The following is an 18,896-nucleotide window of genomic DNA, read 5'->3' on the forward strand; positions in this document are numbered from 1 at the left end:
CGCGAGGTATCAATTGTCTGCTAAGACACGCCGTGAGCGTGTGTGTGTCGATATTTAGCGAGTAATATCTGCAAGGGGAAACGAAAAACACATACTCCTACAAATATACGATCGACAAACACGCACACACACTCCTATGCGCGTTTATAGCTCGCACTCTATGAACGACACTTCTCGGGAAAAACAAGAATGAAAGGCACGGTCGCCGCCAAAACGGCTCAACGGATGTGAGAGACGCTTGCAGAATGGACTACACGTGGTCGTCGGTTCGTTCTGCAGCCAAGGTGGCCGTACTCCCACAGGGAACTATCGAAAATTCTGATGTGACACGTACGCCACCTGCTCAACAAATTCGTATGGACACGTAAGCATTACACGTGTTCTCGTATGATCATACCAGTTTATCGGACGTGTGGCATGTGTCATATACAACATATGCATGAATGAGGAACTAATGAAACTAACATACAATCATGCCAAGGATGAGTGAGGGACAGTGCCGTTTCTCTCTCTCTCACACACATACGCACACACACACACACACACACACACACACACACACACACACACACACACACACACACACACACACACACACACACACACACACACACACACACACACACACACACACACACACACACACACACACACACACACACACACACACACACACACACACACACACACACACACACACACACACACACGAACTCTCTCTTCATCGAAGGAGTCCGAACCAAGAACCTTCGAATTATACGAATCCAATGCTCTACCAACTCGGCTGCTGCGGAGGGCACTCCTCCATCCACTCTGTCTGGACATTTGTCTGCCCTTCATCCCTCGGAAAGGTGGGCAGCATCACTCGAAGACGAGACTGCCAGTGGGGAACGCCCATTTTTTTAGGGGCGAAGCTCCTTACAGCGGCACCCGTTCGTCCCTCGTAGCCGTTGTAGTAGTGTGTAACAAGTATAACGTTTTGACCTCCAAGGAGGTGCCGCTGAGAGATTTCTTCTGTGCGTTTTTGAACAATAAAAAAAAGTGCTCAATGTACATGCGAATGGCTGCTAAAGGGGAACGAGAGACAGGAGCATTCGGGTTTTAGTTAACGCGCACGCTGCAATCCCCATTAGCAGCCATCGGCATGTACATTGAGCACTACCTGACAAGAAAGGGTTGCTACGTTATACTCGCTGGGTGTAACCTCCTTGGTTTTAGAAAGGTTTAGCGAGCGTTGGACCGCAGTACCATGAATACAGTGAACTCGTATATACTCTGAACTCGAGGTGGTTAAAGGTGAGAAGTGTACCCGAAGCACAAGCTTTAAGAAAGTGTGCGTTTGACACCTCTCGTTTAGTCCTTGGAATTCCCGCTGGATGACGGTGCTTCTATATGGGGAATATATGATGAAAAGATGTGAGATGGTGGTACTTGGAGTGCTGAATAGATGGACGAACGGACACACAGGCAGATGCATGGACGAACGCAGGGGCGGACGCACGAACAGACGCTCGCACGGACGGGCGGATGGACGCACGGGCGGCCACACAGACGCACGCATGGACAGACGGAAGCAAGAACAAATGGACGGACGGATGCTTCACCCCACTCTGCGTCATTCACTCCGCGGATATGCTGCCATTTTTTTCTTTGCTGGAGGGAGTCATGGGATCATTGCACGAGGTCCTGGCTGGCAAACACACTCCAACGCGCTACGTAGAACACATGAAGCGAAATCAGTGCAGGTGTACAGTCCATTTCACACATCAGGTGCAACGCTGTAGAGACTATGCAAGAAGTTCGGTCAGCAGGGTGTTTGACTACGCGCGTCTCGTGCTTGGCTTTCATGGTTTGTAAACGCTCGTGCGAGAGAAAAGCACGAACGCGTTCGTGCAAAGTCACGAAAGGTGACAAATAAAGCATCAAGAGGTGAAAGGCGACAAATAAAGCATCAAGAGGTGAGAACTAACAGACGCGAAGTAATCCAGAACGACTTATTCACCTTTTCATAAACGCCTCCCTGGGCGCCGCCATAGCCCTCCTTGGGCTGTGCTAATTGGCGCGTCCCCACGAAAATGCACTGACAACACTGCGTCCTTGGCCTTTGTACTACAACGCACAGCTCATCATGGCGGTGTTTTTTTTCTTCCTGTGAAAAGGTGTATATACGGCCGTGTAGGCGCCATGCAGTCGAGTTTTCCAGGGTGACTGCAGCGCCAAGCGCAGTGCTTAGCGGAGAAAAAAATCCAATAATAGGTTGGGGTCAGTCAAAATGGAACTCGATACCCGCGTCTCCCTGCCAGCGTGAGTGGGCGGATTGCAGCAGGGGTACACGGGGACGCGTGCACGCGTAGGTTTTCTGCGTGCCCCTAACGACCAACGTCAGGCAACATAGGATGGGCTAGTGCCAGCAACGCAGCCCCCTCTGGTCAGCGCATGGCACCTATAACGGGACGTTTTTACCGCTGACTACAAAAGCATACTTATTCATTATTAAGACCAAATATGAAACAAAAGCATGCCTCAGATGAAAAAAAAATCATCGAATCATTTCTTGGTGCGAGACCATTCGTTGCAAGAAGTCTCGCTAGCCACCACAGAGTTGCACCTGATGTATGAAATGGAATATAGAAATTTTCAGGTGAGATGTCACTACATACATACCCACTCATACATACATACGTACATGCATGCATGCATACATACATACATACATACATACATACATACATACATACATACATACATACATACATACATACATACATACATACATACATACATACATACATACATACATACATACATGCGTACATACATACACTCATACATACATACATACATACGTACATACGTACATGCGCACATACATACATACATACATACATACATACATACATACATACATACATACATACATACATACATACATACATACATACATACATACATACATACATACATATTGTATATTTATTTCTTCGTTTTTCTTGTGAACACCATCATTAGCGGAACTCTTGTTACCTTTGTATGAAGGCGTGAATTGAACGACACAAATGTTTCTTGTATTTCACGCGCACAAGTGGTGTCCATCTCTGGCCCTACTATTCGCACACTTGCTTGCTTCTGTCGTCTTCAACACTGCTTTCTTTTTTTTCCCCACACCTCAGGTACGTATTGCCCCTTTCGCGACAAAGTTTGGGACACAGCCAGTTGAGTGCATCCTAATGCATAGACTATTGCGCCATTTAACCATCGCGTGAGTTATAAAAATAATATCTGGGGTTTTACGTGCCAAAACGGCGGTGTGGTCACAAGGCACGATGTACTCTAGGGAATACCGAAAATCTCTACCACTGGGCGTTCTTTCACGTGCGCTGACGTCATTACGCGATCAGCGCGGCCGGAATCGAACCCGCGACTTTCGTATGAGCAGCTGGACATTGTCACGCCTGCACCACCGAGGCGAACATCACGTTAGTGACCCCCGTATTCTAGAACCTCCATTCACTCAACGCTTCGCCTGCACTTGATGGATGGATGGATGGATGCTATGAGCGTCCCCTTTATAACGGGGTGGTGACAAGTATGCCACCAGGCTCGACAAAAAAAAAAAAAACTTTTTTCTCCTTTTTTTTTATGTTGGCCTAATGCCTCTACTTCGATAAATTCTATCTTAATGGAAAAAAGGTAAATTTTCAGCTTAAGTTCTCTGCCATTTACGGCACACTGTCCATATTTTATTTTTCCAATATTTATTTTTGTCCTTTCTCTCTAACTTTCTGCCACCAATACTCTAACCGTCTCTTACTTATTTCAATCGCGGGTGTGTTCAGCTTTCCATTGTTGTCCCTAAAACCCAAGGCTTCCTGTAGGCTCGTGCCCAAACGTACACCTGGGTGGATATCTCCACATTCAATCAGAACATGCTCCGCCGTTTCCTTATCTTTCCCGCAGCATGTGCATTGTTCTTCTTCTTTACTGAATCTTGCTTTATAACTACGCGTTCTAAGGCAACCCGATCTCGCTTCAAACAGTAAAGCGCTTCCCCTTGAATTATCGTAAAATGCCTCCCTCCTTATTTCATTTTTGCCCTTTCGGTAGTTACTCAAAGCCGGTTTTTTTCTCCATAGCTGCCATCCAGTAAATCCTCTCCGCCTCCCTGACTTTTCCCTTAACGCTCTTTGTTGACATATGGCTCACAATACCAGCCGTATATTTACTAGTGAGTCTTCTAGTTCTTTTTCTCCACTGTGTGTCCACGCTCTTCCTATACAAATAACGGAACACCTTCTCTGCCCATCTACTCTCCCTCATATTTCTTAGCCTTTCTTCGAACCTTATTTTGCTCTGCGCTTCCCTCGCCTCAAAACCTGCCCACCCCATATCGCCCTTTACAGCCTCGTTTGTCGTCTTCCCGTGAGCACCCAACGCGAGGCGTCCCACAGTCCTTTGATTTACATCCATTCCCGATTGCACCTCTGCCCTCATGCACACCACTGAGTTCCCAAAAGTAAGCCCTGGAACCATTACACCCTTCCACAGACCTCGAAGCACCTCATACCTATTGTATCCCCACAACGCTCTGTGCTTCATTATTGCCGCATTCCTCTTTCCTTTTGCTGCCGAGGCTTTTTCCTGTACCTCCATGTATCTATCACTCTCATTTACCCATACTCCAAGGTACTTGTATTCACTTACCCTCGGTATTTCTTGGCCTTGTATGGACACCGTCTGATCACAGGGATCATTGAATACCATCAAACCACACTTCGTTACACTGAATCCTAGTCCAAGAGCTTCACCTTCCCTTCCGCATATATTCGCCAGCTGCTGTATATCATCTCGACTGTCCGCAAATAAGACGATATCGTCCGCATAAAATAAACCTGGAAGCTTCTGCTCAATCATCATGCCGCCCTGTTTGTGTGACAGATCAAAACCAATGTTGCTACCTTCTAGCGCTTTTTCCATACTCACCATGTACAGCATGAATAACAGTGGGGACAAAGGACATCCCTGTCTCAGACCCCTGCTAACCTCAACGTTCTCTTTGCTACGCATTCCTTCCCACTCTATGCAAACTGTATTTTCTCGGTATATCTCCCTCAAAAGCTGTATACAGTCTTCGCCCATGCCCATTCCTTTCAATATATCCCACAAAATTTCCTGATTAACGTTGTCGTATGCCCCAGTGATGTCTAGAAAAGCCACGTACAAGGGCCTATTCTCTATTTTAGATATTTCTATACACTGAGTGAGAACAAACAGGTTATCGTCTAACCGCCTGTCGACTCGAAATCCGTTCTGAAGTTCTCCCAAAATATCGTTATGTTCGGCCCATGTTTCTATTTTCATTTTTACTGCTTGCATCGCCAACCTGTATAGTACCGATGTAATGGTTAGTGGTCTATACGAGCGAATCTTGTCCTTTTCTCCCTTGCCTTTATAGATTAAGTTCGTTCTACTTTGTCGCCAACTGTCCGGTATTTGTCCGTCCTTTAAGCTTTTTTCTACTGCTTTTAACAATGCTTCTTTAGTGTTATGTCCTAGTTCGTTAACGAGGCTAACGGGAATCCCATCTAAACCCGCGGCAGTGCGCATTGGAATTTTTCCTTCGGCCTTTTTCCAGTTGAAATTATCTAGTACTAGCTCTTCCTCTGTTGCTTTCTCCGCCACACTGTTACTCACCGGGGAGATCCCCTGGACGCTCTTTTGAAACGAATCGGCTGTTACCTTTTGGATGTAACCTAGCGCTTCGTACCCTTCCAATTGATTTCCTCCTTCATCTAGAATATGCTGTTGCGTTGTGACAGACTTCCTACCTAGCGCCTTTATGTGGCTCCAAAAAATCCTAGGCGCGGCCTCCTTTTTTTCGTGTATCTCTGTCATCCAGCGTTCACTTTCACCTTTAATTTTTGCCTCTACCAATTTCTGTACAAGGGATTTTTTCTCCAAATATATTTCCCATATTTTTTTTACTTCGTCCTGCGGCCGCTTCTGCTTTTTTGCCTTTCTATGCTCCCGTGATGCTTCGCGTCGCTTCTCGATCGCCTCCCGGATTTCCTTGTTCCACCAACTTTTTGGCTTCCTTTTTCCTTTCCAGCAAACGGTTTTCTTCTCTTTCCCTATCTCCTTCGTCATTAGATGTAACAGCTCCCTATACTCCCAGTCCTTGCCTGGTATTTCGCCTACTTCTTCCTCGACTCTTGCGGCTATATTTATTATTTGTTTGTCATTTAAATACGAGCTGCCAGACTTTGATTCCATGCTCATATTTTTAGTTTCGTATCCCATTTGTAATGTTATTCGTTTATGATCACTACCCAAGCTGTTAATGCCTTCCTCGTCTATCCTCATTTCTGTCAGTTTGTGGTAAATTCCTTCAGTCATGAGACAATAATCAATACTTGATTGCTTGTTTCCGACTTCCCATGTGATCTGGCCGTCACATTTAGGCCCCGTGTTAACTATCTCCAGACTATGTTGCTCGCAAATATCTAGTAATAACTTCCCATTGGTGTCTGAATATCCGTCAAGGTCATGTATGTGGGCATTCATGTCCCCTAGAAGGATGATTTCGGCCCCATTACCAAATTCCTTAATATCCGCACTCATGCAATCCACTATCTCCTGATTCTTTTCTCTGCAGTTATTCCCCGTCCACAAGTAGGCTACCCCTAGCCACGTTTCCTTTCCACCTACTGTGCCCAGAACCCAGAGGTGCTCTGAACACGTCTGTTTCACTCTAACCCATTTGGCTCCGCGGTGAATTAGCATTCCTACACCCCCACCTTTCCTTTCCGATATGGTCCTGTTACACCCTTCCCAAACATAATTTTTAATATGTGGTGGCTCTTCCAAGTCTCTAAGGTGTGTTTCTGTAACCGCATACACGCCTATCTGTTCTTTGTTTAACTGCTCCTCAATCTCCAACCATTTTGCCTTCTTTCTGCCACCCTGCATGTTTATGTAACTAATTGCAACACGCGCCTTTTTCCTTTTTCTTTTACCTTTTTTCTGGTTTTTCGCAATTCTACCTGTCAAAGCGTCCTCCTGGTTGTTTTCCCTGTTACGAGCTACCCCGGACTCCGAAGGGCCCGTGAGCCCTTCAAAAAAGCTACTGCGACGGAAGCGCCATCTCTAGGTACGGCAAGCAACTGCATATCAGCAAGTCTGCTGCAATTCTTGAGTAGTGCAGCGTCATTTTAGCCGAGTGGTAGCGCAGTGCTCAACTCTGTCACGTGAAGGGTGAAAGTCGAGTCGAGGAGCGGTTGTGATTACGGGAATAAGGCTCCTAAAAAAAAAAAAAAAACGCCCGGCCTTCGCGGAAGGCGCAGCACAGTCACAGCGAAACCTATAGAAGAGCGGCCTTTGAGAGCCTTTCAAAACGCTCATTGGGTAACTACTGAAAGCACACTTGCTTGATACCCACTAGGACATTAATAATAAAATTTTGTGCGTAGCATGCCGGAATTCGCTATGCTATTTCGCGTCATTTTCCTGAGAAGCGTCGTATCTGCTAAACACGTGCAAATAATTTTACGCCAATTGTTCATGTAGTGGCTGACGACGATGAGAAAATATGGCTGAAGTGGGTATGCACGACAATTAATAGAGGAACAAGAACAATATTTTTAAATGGGTTGGAGCATTGGACGACCCACCTGTTACGCTATTCGCATTGTGCGACGACTGGATGTCCTTTCGCTGTTTTAAAACGCTTTATAAGTCGCATTAACGCGATTGCTTTCCCGGCATCAAGCCTAAGTTTGCCAACAAGTCTCAGTGGTATAGAATACTGGCAAAGCACCCAGCGAACCCGGGTTTGAGCCCCACTGTGTGATTAGTGCTAGGTTTTTTTTCTGATATCGTGCGATGTGGTTACGGACACGGACGGCGGCGGCGGACAACTGCGCGTGACCCGAGATGTGATAAGTTCGCTGTAAAATATGAAGTGATAAGCTTCAACAGAGCTAGAACCGTAGGGCAGAAAAAACAAAACAACCACGCGGTACTTAAACCACTATTAAGTTCGATGCAGAAGCTCGGCTTCAGAACCTTTTAGCATTGCAGATGGTGTCTGTGCCCTTGTTTAGTGTTCAGGCATCTGGAATACTCCCAGGTGAGATCAAACGAGATCTAAAGCGGACGGCCTCGAAAAGGTTTACGTTGCGCGCTTGATCTTATATAATCTAAGCGAACGTTTTTTTTTATAATGCTGTTTTTGCGACCCACACAAGTTACAAGCTCAAGATGTCGATCGTAAAGATCGCTGTTATGTGCCCCCCCCCCCCCATGCTAAAAAACTGAACAAATTAATGACGTCTGCATTTCTCAGCCGTCTTTGAAGCAATGGGAAATGCATGGATCTGTCCGACTCAATGCGCTTTGCTCAACTACATTTGCTCAACTTTGTTTATGTGAGCGGAAATGATTTCTATATTGACATTCCATTGCGTGCCTCACGCCTCCTTTGGAGTAAGAAAAAGGGATCTCGGGGGCTGCGCTTTTCTCTTCAGAATACGCCAAAAGTAATTGCGACGGCTGAGTACATATCTTGGAGGCCATGTAAGAGAGTCGCCTTAAAAACGCCACGCTAACGTGAAATCTCTGCCAATAGTAACGCCCCTAACACAATATATACACTGAAGAACCTGTAAAAGCATCCTGAAAAAGAAGACTCAGCTAGATACGTTATATCATGATCGTGCCGGCTTTACTGCCGTCTTTGATAGCTCCCATACACGCTAGCATTTATAGCTTCAAGAAATGTTAGGAGTGGTGGTGGTGGAAGTGAAAAGTTTACTGAGAAAATGTTAAGGCGTACTTAAAAAAAAACTGCATTGTTATTTTTCCACGCAATTTTTATAGATATAACCTTTTTTATAGATACCTCACCTGAAGGAACCTGCCGGACTTGAAATCAAGTTTATTCATTAATTTATAGAGATAGTCTAGCGCATTGGTGGGCAATCAAGACGTTGTCCACCCTTACGTTGTTAAAATGATGAAGCAGTTGCATAGGTGTTTTTTTTTTCGCCAGTAACTGTTAGGGGTAAGGGAATGAGAGCAATTCATGCAGACATATTGGTGTTATGATATTCTAGTCAAAGAATGCACATGCCAGTTCACACACGTAAGCACGATTGTTGAGAGTGTGCACTTTAATATTCAGGGCCATAAGTGAGCGTAGGGTTGCCCATCAGGGGGGGGGGGCAAAGGTTCATGACAGCACCCCCCCCCCTCCGTATATGTTGCAACTGTACGGGACAGATGTCACCCTCCGCCGTCTTAGGTAACTAGAGGGGGTGGCCACCCATCTTATGCGCTCGCCAACGTTCAGGGTCAATGCTCTGTACATAACGGATTGATGAAGGAACACAGTTCAACTAGTCATTAAAAATCAGCCATTCCTTCGGAATGTCATGCATAAACAGAAAAGGCACAACGCATTTCTTACATTGAAGAGGTCGATTTTATTGTAGATGTGTTACCAATAAACCATCTTTTGCAGAAATGTTGATTTGCTGGTACTGGCCGGTCACCCGGCAATGTAACATTACAAAGTGGAAATACCACATAGCTCTCTAAAAATTTATTCGAGATTGGTGGTTTAGTGAATTGCGTGAGACGAAAACGTTCTTCAAAACACTACCAAAAGAAGCAGCCAACTCCTTACGCTGTCGTTGTGCGCTTTAAACTGTGACAAGTCGAGTCTTCTCTGCCACTCTTCATGCGTGAATGATTGATCGGCGCCGAGGACGGACGCCGTAAACGACTTACGGTTGAGTGCGTCGCGGTCTTCGATAGGCAACGTCGCAGTCGGAGAGGGACCGCGTGCATGTGTGACGCAGGTACGTGGTCACACCGAATTGACGCGACTGCCCGCGCAAACGCGATTACGTAGCGTGGCCGGACTTACACACACGCGCGCAGACGGAGAGGCACCTGAGCCCGGCTAAGCGCTTGACCACCTTCGCATGTCGAAACGCTGCCGTTTTCTGCGTCTCTATACTTCCGTGGCAGTGTGTAACGCCGTAATGAACCTGTGGCTGTGATGTAGCCGTTGCATACGGGGATCGTTAGCTGACCAGAAGGGTCGCGGGTTCGATGCCGTGGTCGCATTTCGACGAAGGTGAAATGCTAGAAGCCCATGTACTGTACGATGTCCGGGCACCTTAAAGAACCCGGGAAGGTCTGAATTTTCTGAGTCATCTTTTCATAATCATATCAAGGTTTTGGAACGGAAAACCCCACGCGATATTAGGGCGTAACGCCACAAAGCAGCAGTAATAAAGGGAGACGTGACGCGCCGATCACGCGTCGACTTTAAAAATCATAAGACACGCTGCAGTGAACGCTCCTTGTGTACGGTACTGTGATCATACACGTCTTATTAATAGAAAAAAAGTAAACAAGGCTTGGCTGTATCAATAAATAATGCTTTTGCAACACATACGCACAGACAAAGCCGCCCTTATCTTCCCACGGGGAGAACTCGAGTAAATGCTTCACAGAGGGGGGGAAGGGGTATCGTGTGAATATTGCGTAATTGGGTACGGTTTCGCAACGCTTAACGCTAGATTGTTATTTAGTCTTTATTATTCTTATTTATTGAATGAAGAAGAAGCGTTGCCTTCAACGGGTGGTGCTGCGCTGATGTTGAGTTGTGCCCAAAGAGGTTTGGTTGTGTTCCACTGCTGAATGAAGGTTTTTTTTTGTACTCTATCACATCAAGGAGGTTTTAAAGAAAAAATTGCTAGAGTGGAATTTCTAGCCCAAGAGCGAAGCCGTACCAACTGTAAGACGATGACTGCAGCAGCCATCTTACTAGAGGCATTATGAGCTGTTGACGTTCGGTGATTCAGAAGGAGCGTTTTTCTCGTATGCCAAACGAATCTAACGTGGCAACCTTTTCGGGTCAGATAGTGCTCAAAGTGTGTCCTTGTGTTACTAGTTTTCTTTAGTAAGCGTCGATTTCAAGGCAAAATTTATTGGAGATCAATGATTTGTGGGGTTTAACGTCCCAAAACCACCATATGATTATGAGAGACGCCGTAGTGGAGGGCTCCGGAAATTTTGACCACCTGGGGTTCTTTAACGTGCACCCAAATCTGAGCACACGGGCCTCGACATTTCCGCCTCCATCGGAAATGCAGCCGCCGCAGCCGGGATTTGAACCCGCGACCTGCGGGTCAGCAGCCGAGTACCTTAGCCACTAGACCACCGCGGCGGGGCGATATTGGAGGTCAAGTCACCGGTACTAGTCTCTGCGGATTATTTCTTTGGAAACAACTATCTTTCAATTATAGCTAACGTATCCTTTGTACTAACAAATCAAAGCCACTTGATGTCTATGTGGGCAGCACCAGAAAATATCATGTTTTTGAGATCTTCACAGGGCTCTTGGCAAAGCCTTGCAGGAGCTTCCACTTCAGCAATCTTTTCTTTTTAAACTTCCTTGCATCGCAGTCTACTCTAGTCAAGCAAAGCGTCAAGTCAAGGGAATGTAAAGACACCCTTGTCTGAATTCCGAACGCGCTCTCTGCCACTTACATATACACACCGCCCGGGTTCGAGGGAGAGGAGTACGGCGAGTGGTCTGTACTCCCACTGCGCATGCTCGGTTTGTTGAACACCTTGTGGTGTCTAGGGAGCCTTCATGTGCGCTTGACGCACGCACATGAAGGCGTCCTAGTGGTGTCTTGTTCTCCGATGGCTCCTGGAGTGACAGCATTGCGGGTCTTTTCCTGGGCCGGCACCAGACACGAGAATGCGACACGAGACGCGAGCATGCGCAGTGGGGGTGTGGACGGCGCCGCCCACGCCGAAGCGCGAAATCGTGTGATTAATAAATGCTCCACATTTAAAACCACCACTTTTGCGTCGAGAGAAAATCTGGAAAGCCGGCAAATACGCAATAAATGGAATATGAATTGCCAGCATCGTCCTTTGAGTTCAGTATACGTGCGATGTTGGCTTCATTGGTGCATGATTATTAAAGCTTGAATGCGTTTGAAACTTTGCAAGAAGGAAAGAGAGGGCCCAGAAAGAGCTCGAGAGGTGATCTCTCTTTCGCGTAGTTCAACCTTTGCGTCTCGCAGCTGTAATCACCGTAATTCAAGCTCCCGCACCGGCTCCCGATGACGCCGTAGAATGGGATAAAGTCCGTATCGAGCTGTGTAGTTTCGCGCGTATCTTTTACACCTCGGAGATATCAGTGCGGTCGTCATACTACAAAATATAAGTGAATAAACAAATAAACAAATAAATAAATAAATAAATAGATACTGTAGAGAAGCAAAGTAACGCGGCTTACGTGAACCTTTGACATGCATATTTGTACATGCACGAATTTTTTTCACATAAGGTTGACGTCATCTATTCATTGTGGAAGTGGAAGTGCTCAGCCGTTTCAAATATGGCAGGCTGATCTGTGGTCAAGGGGATTGATCGTTTCACGTTGCCGCATTTCATTGCTGCCTGTACGACCTTCGTTGCTGCCCGTAGCAATCGCAGTGTTGCGCTGCTAAGCACGCGAAGGGTGGTCTGAATCCAGGCATGGATGAAGAGAACCGTTAGGAGTGAGCATCCTTCCAAAATGCGACTGAAAAAAAAGAGAAGACAAACTGAAAGAATGAAAACAAGAAAGTAAAAAGTTTCGCACACAGAAGGGGCTTTGCTTTCCCCATTTTCCTTAGAGGGCAAGGTCTCCCGAATATTCTTTTTTTTTTTAAGCGCTATTGGTCAAGTATACGTATGCCAGCTGACCCGACACTTTGCGAAGAACAATTCGAATTACGGAAAACGTTCCGCAATTTTTCCGCGCCTCATCGACACTCCTCGCCCTCAGAGACCCCCTTTCTCCGGCAGCGCTTTTCACTGCTATTGTCCCCGATCGCTCGGCCGTCCACGTATAATACTGTGGCTGGAAAGTTACCCAACTACGTTGATTGCAGTTCCGCTCCGGAAACCGGCCCGTTTCTTTCACGCCTCCGCGAGCCCACGCATATAGTTCGACCGTGCCTGGCGTTGATGCGAGGAGTGCAACACCACCACCATAGCGTTCGCACTAGGGAACCCGTGCACAGTAACGAAGGGAGTATACAGTAGCGTCGCGCATAATATCTGGGCCGAGGACCGCGCGAGGAGTGCCACTCACATTCAATTAGCGGCGTATGCAGAGCAATACCTGCGGGCGACACGTTGTTCTGACGCCGCGGACGACTTTTCCTGGGGAATGCACCGTCCTTGATCGATAAAGTACGCACTGACGTCATGCGCTCCAGATCGATGCGTATCTTCATGTCGCATTCAGCCAGCGTTGGGCGTGGGCAAGGACTTAACCTAGCGTCCACAGTATAGTATCAGGACATCGCCGCCACACATGTCGAAAGATCACAGATGGAAAACGAAAAGAAAAAGGATGTGATATTGATATCCAGAACTAGGAATCACCTTATTACACTTGTTGTTTGAGCATGCTATACAAATTGTTTTCGCTGCACGACTAAACGACGTGATGGTTTCTTCTCGGTGAGTGCAATGTATACTAATGTCACAATAATGTCGCATTGTAGAAGCCCGGTTATTGTCTTGGAAGCAATAGGTCGGTAGAGAGGTCGCAGTATAGTAGAGGTTTTTATTCTGATCTTTCCTTGTCTGGTTGTCACCTGCTGATTTTCTTTCTTTCTTTCTTTCTTTCTTTCTTTCTTTCTTTCTTTCTTTCTTTCTTTCTTTCTTTCTTTCTTTCTTTCTTTCTTTCTTTCTTTCTTTCTTTCTTTCTTTCTTTCTTTTTTTCTTTCTTTCTTTCTTTTTTTCTTTCTTTCTTTCTTTCTGTCTTAGCTTCTTTGTAATTTCTTCAACGCATATTTTTATATTCATAATACTTGTTTTCTTGAATTTTAATCACTGCACGCAGATCTGAACGTAGTCTATTCAGGGAAATAAACGTGAAGGTAACCCCATATCACCAGAGGGTATCGTCGGCTTGGCTCCCACGATACGTTACAGGGGCACGTACCCACCACCAACGCGGAGGGTGGAGGCAATGTCTTATCACGTTTGGAATACATACGTTATCACTGAAATTCTAGCTCGTTTAGAGACGCGCTGAACTCTCTGGCAAGTTGGGATCACAGCTTTATAGGACTACGAATATTAATACGCGGTGGACGACCTTGTTGCAGTTACTCAGCGGGTCGTCATGCCACAAAATTAACGGGGCAATCAGGCCATCGAATCAAACGGAATTAAACCAGAAATACAAAATTTATCTCGTTCTATTCGCCCTGCACGAGTGCCCGCCATGCGCGCGGGCGTCTTTGTAACGTCACCAATCTGTCATGATTGTATATTGCGCTAAGCGTCTCACAGACGGTACAACAAAAGAGCCATCAACAAAAGAGCCATCAACAAAAGAGTGGGCGATGCATGGCCAGCTCTCTGCGTGATTCTCATCTCCAATCGTCTGTGTGCCCTTCCATCGACCTTAAGCGTCTCGTACAAGCAAGCCGTCGGTCATCTTTCTTAAGGGCATTACGTCACACAAGCACCCGAACTTCTCAGCTTCGCCTAGTATATCGTCTAATTTCGATTGATCTCTATTTAAAGACCCCTTTCCGGTGTACTTTCCCTGAGCCATCTTTTCTCATTTCCTCATCTCATAGCGGGCTACCAGGTAATTTCGCCTCTCATCGAGTCTCCCCCTCAAAGAATATGATATGGTTATGACGTACACCTAAATACGCCGAGACGTATGCTATCGCATGGCAATACACAGTGTATTATCCTTAGCGTCATGTCTAAGTGGACAGCTGCCAACGGCTATACACGACCGCTTATAACATCTAGTGTCCCACGCGGGAAAATAACATCATTCCGATTGCCGCATCAGGTGTCTTCTTACAAGCCCGATGCATAACTCTATTCGGCTTTGCCCCGAAAAGATTAATGGGAACACGGCCAGCGATGCAGGCTTTGCCTCCGGGAATCCCGACCGCGAAACAGCCTAACGGGATTCCCGGAGGTCAGCGGAAATTCCTGTCCTCTATCAGATCACTTGTCGCGGACTCTGAGATCCGTCGTTGCGTCACGCAGTTGTGAACCGCCAAACCCTGCCACGCGCAACTGCAATGCTGCCACGTGTATACGGGCGTAGTAGGCCGTGCCGACAGTGGAACTACGTTTCAAATGCATTAGCTCACGAACGAAAAGTCAGTCGTACGCTCTGCCACCATTCCATTGATATTTCAGTCGTCTCTGGCAACATATAGTTCATGGACAGAGAGTATATTATACGCTGGACAGCATGTAGTCATCTGTATACCACCTCCACATTTATACCACGAAGGCCACATAGCTTTCAATGCAATCGGGTAACAGTGCGTCGCGTATGGCTTAACACACGAGCGCGTGTTCGCGCATACAAAAGACTTCTCGCAGGTAATTTTACATTCCATATCTCAGCGCTTATCGACAATTGTGACGCCCGCGCACTCGTTTGACCATTGTGCGTGCTCGCCGTATTAATGCCCTGCAGGAACCACGAACGTCCACCGGTACGCCAACGTTGACTTTGAGGCTTAAGATTGCACCGAAGGTGAGCGTATATCATAGGTAAATGTTTATAACTATTTTTTTAACGAGACGTAGTTTTGCATATCTAGCTTTGATGTTATATCGAATATTCCTTAGTAACTTCCATAGAAAGCAACTACGCATGATTTACGGGCTTCAGTGGGCAGCAGAGCCAGGGATACTTTTGGGCTCAAGCCTTGTCTTCTCGTAAAGTTCATGGCTTATTCAGTAGTTCCGCGCATACTTGCCAGCGTTATGTACTTTCATTGCTTTATTTGCGGCAGATCATACGTAATAGTGGACTTGGTGGCACCGGAGTGGACTTGGTGGCACCGACCAGGGACCGATGCTTATTCCTGCTCTTTTCGTTGTGCAGATTGCGCTATGGCCTAAAGGCCTCTCTACCGGGCTGGTCACGCATCTGCACACAAATGGAACTACGCCAGTAATCGCCGATGACACAACAACAGGGAACGAATCTGCGCAAGCGCCTGCGATCTTCTACGCACCTCTACAGCGCAGCTACCACGCCACGGACGAGATCTCGTCGACGCAAGCAGGCGCCCAACAGTATAAAAGCCTGGCTCATGACACGACACACTTCAGTGGACTTGGTGGCACCGACCAGGGACCGATGCTTATTCCTGCTCTTTTCGTTGTGCAGATTACGCTATGGCCTAAAGGCCTCTCTACCGGGCTGGTCACGCATCTGCACACAAATGGAACTACGCCAGTAATCGCCGATGACACAACAACAGGGAACGAATCTGCGCAAGCGCCTGCGATCTTCTACGCACCTCTACAGCGCAGCTACCACGCCACGGACGAGATCTCGTCGACGCAAGCAGGCGCCCAACAGTATAAAAGCCTGGCTCATGACACGAGACACTTCAGTGGACTTGGTGGCACCGACCAGGGACCGATGCTTATTCCTGCTCTTTTCGTTGTGCAGATTGCGCTATGGCCTAAAGGCCTCTCTACCGGGCTGGTCACGCATCTGCACACAAATGGAACTACGCCAGTAATCGCCGATGACACAACAACAGGGAACGAATCTGCGCAAGCGCCTGCGATCTTCTACGCACCTCTACAGCGCAGCTACCACGCCACGGACGAGATCTCGTCGACGCAAGCAGGCGCCCAACAGTATAAAAGCCTGGCTCATGACACGAGACACTTCAGTGGACTTGGTGGCACCGACCAGGAACCGATGCTTATTCCTGCTCTTTTCGTTGTGCAGATTGCGCTATGGCCTAAAGGCCTCTCTACCGGGCTGGTCACGCATCTGCACACAAATGGAACTACGCCAGTAATCGCCGATGACACAACAACAGGGAACGAATCTGCGCAAGCGCCTGCGATCTTCTACGCACCTCTACAGCGCAGCTACCACGCCACGGACGAGATCTCGTCGACGCAAGCAGGCGCCCAACAGTATAAAAGCCTGGCTCATGACACGAGACACTTCAGTGGACTTGGTGGCACCGACCAGGGACCGATGCTTATTCCTGCTCTTTTCGTTGTGCAGATTGCGCTATGGCCTAAAGGCCTCTCTACCGGGCTGGTCACGCATCTGCACACAAATGGAACTACGCCAGTAATCGCCGATGACACAACAACAGGGAACGAATCTGCGCAAGCGCCTGCGATCTTCTACGCACCTCTACAGCGCAGCTACCACGCCACGGACGAGATCTCGTCGACGCAAGCAGGCGCCCAACAGTATAAAAGCCTGGCTCATGACACGAGACACTTCAGTGGACTTGGTGGCACCGACCAGGGACCGATGCTTATTCCTGCTCTTTTCGTTGTGCAGGTTAGTAACAATTACTCGGTAACCTCATTAATAGACGATGATGTAACCCTGATGGTGCTGCCAAGTCCACGCTTTCTTGTTGCCCTGATTGCTGATTGCTATGATGTGTGTAAGCTGCTGTTACTAACATCGGGTGATGTTGAGCTAAATCCCGGTCCGAATTCTGATTCGGAATCGGACACCCGTCCCAACAATGACATTTTAAAACAAATACTCAAAGAACAAACTAAAACAAATAAAACGTTAAAGGAAGTAGTGGCTAATTTGAAAAAGGTTGAACGAACTGTGGATAATATGGAAACCAGGCTCACTAAAATCGAAATTGATATGGAACGACTTAAACACTGCGAAGAAGAATTGGCCGAGTATGAAAGTAAGCACGCCACCATGAAAGATGAAATTGGAAGTCTTGCACTTAAACTGGATGATTTAGAAAACAGAAGCCGACGTAATAACTTGATTATCTATGGTGTAACGGAAGAGTCTGACGAAGATGCTATCTTACTGGAAAAGAAAGTAAAAGATGACATTCTGAAACAAACACTCGGTATCGAAGTAAAGACCATCGAAAGGATTCATAGAATAGGCAACCATAGAACCAGCCAGGGAAGGCCAATCATCCTACGTCTCTTCGACTACAGTGAAAAAAACAAAATCTTATCTTGCTGTTATAAACTCAAGGGTACGCCCTTATCCGTCTCCGAAGATTTTTCCAAAAGAGTAAGGGATATGCGCGCGCACTTATGGCACTCTGCGGCAAACGAAAGGGCCAAAGGAGCAAAAGTCAAACTGTCGTTCGATAAACTGAAAGTCAATGATAAAGTTTATACTTGGGACCCAGTAAAGAATGCTAGAACAGATATATCGAAGAAAGCGGGTCCACCACGAAACAACCGACCAACTTCATCTAAGCATAAAACTTCTACAAATAAGAAAAACTCGAACTGACAGCACAGTACTAAAACACTTAGAATCGTTTCCCTCAATGCCAGAAGTGTGCTAAACAAGTTTGATGAACTAGAGAACATAATTTCGTCCTACCAACCTCACGTTCTAATAATAACAGAGACTTGGCTTCACTCCGGAGTACGTGACTCGGAAGTCGTCCCTCCCTCATACAGACTGCTCCGTAAAGATAGAGGGTCAAGAGGCGGGGGCGTAGCGGTAGCAATTAAAAAAAAAATATCAAAACCTTTGAACTCGATGGCATTCCCGACCACGAAAGCGTCTGGTGCAAAATAACATATTATGATAAAAGTATAATTGTAGGAGGGGTATATCGGCCTCCAAATGCGGCACCTGACTACATTGAAGTGATTCATGATTATCTTTCAAAGCATACTAACTCTAGGTCAAAAATTATCCTTGCTGGGGATTTTAATCTTCCCGGAATAAACTGGAACAATGGTTCACATGATGGTCGTGACGTTGCTAGTTCAGAATTACTACTGGACGTAGCGTTCGCGTTTTCATTGAATCAACTAGTAACTGATAACAC

Source organism: Rhipicephalus microplus, chromosome 9 (genome assembly GCF_043290135.1).
Source record: "Rhipicephalus microplus isolate Deutch F79 chromosome 9, USDA_Rmic, whole genome shotgun sequence".
Taxonomy (NCBI): domain Eukaryota; kingdom Metazoa; phylum Arthropoda; class Arachnida; order Ixodida; family Ixodidae; genus Rhipicephalus; species Rhipicephalus microplus.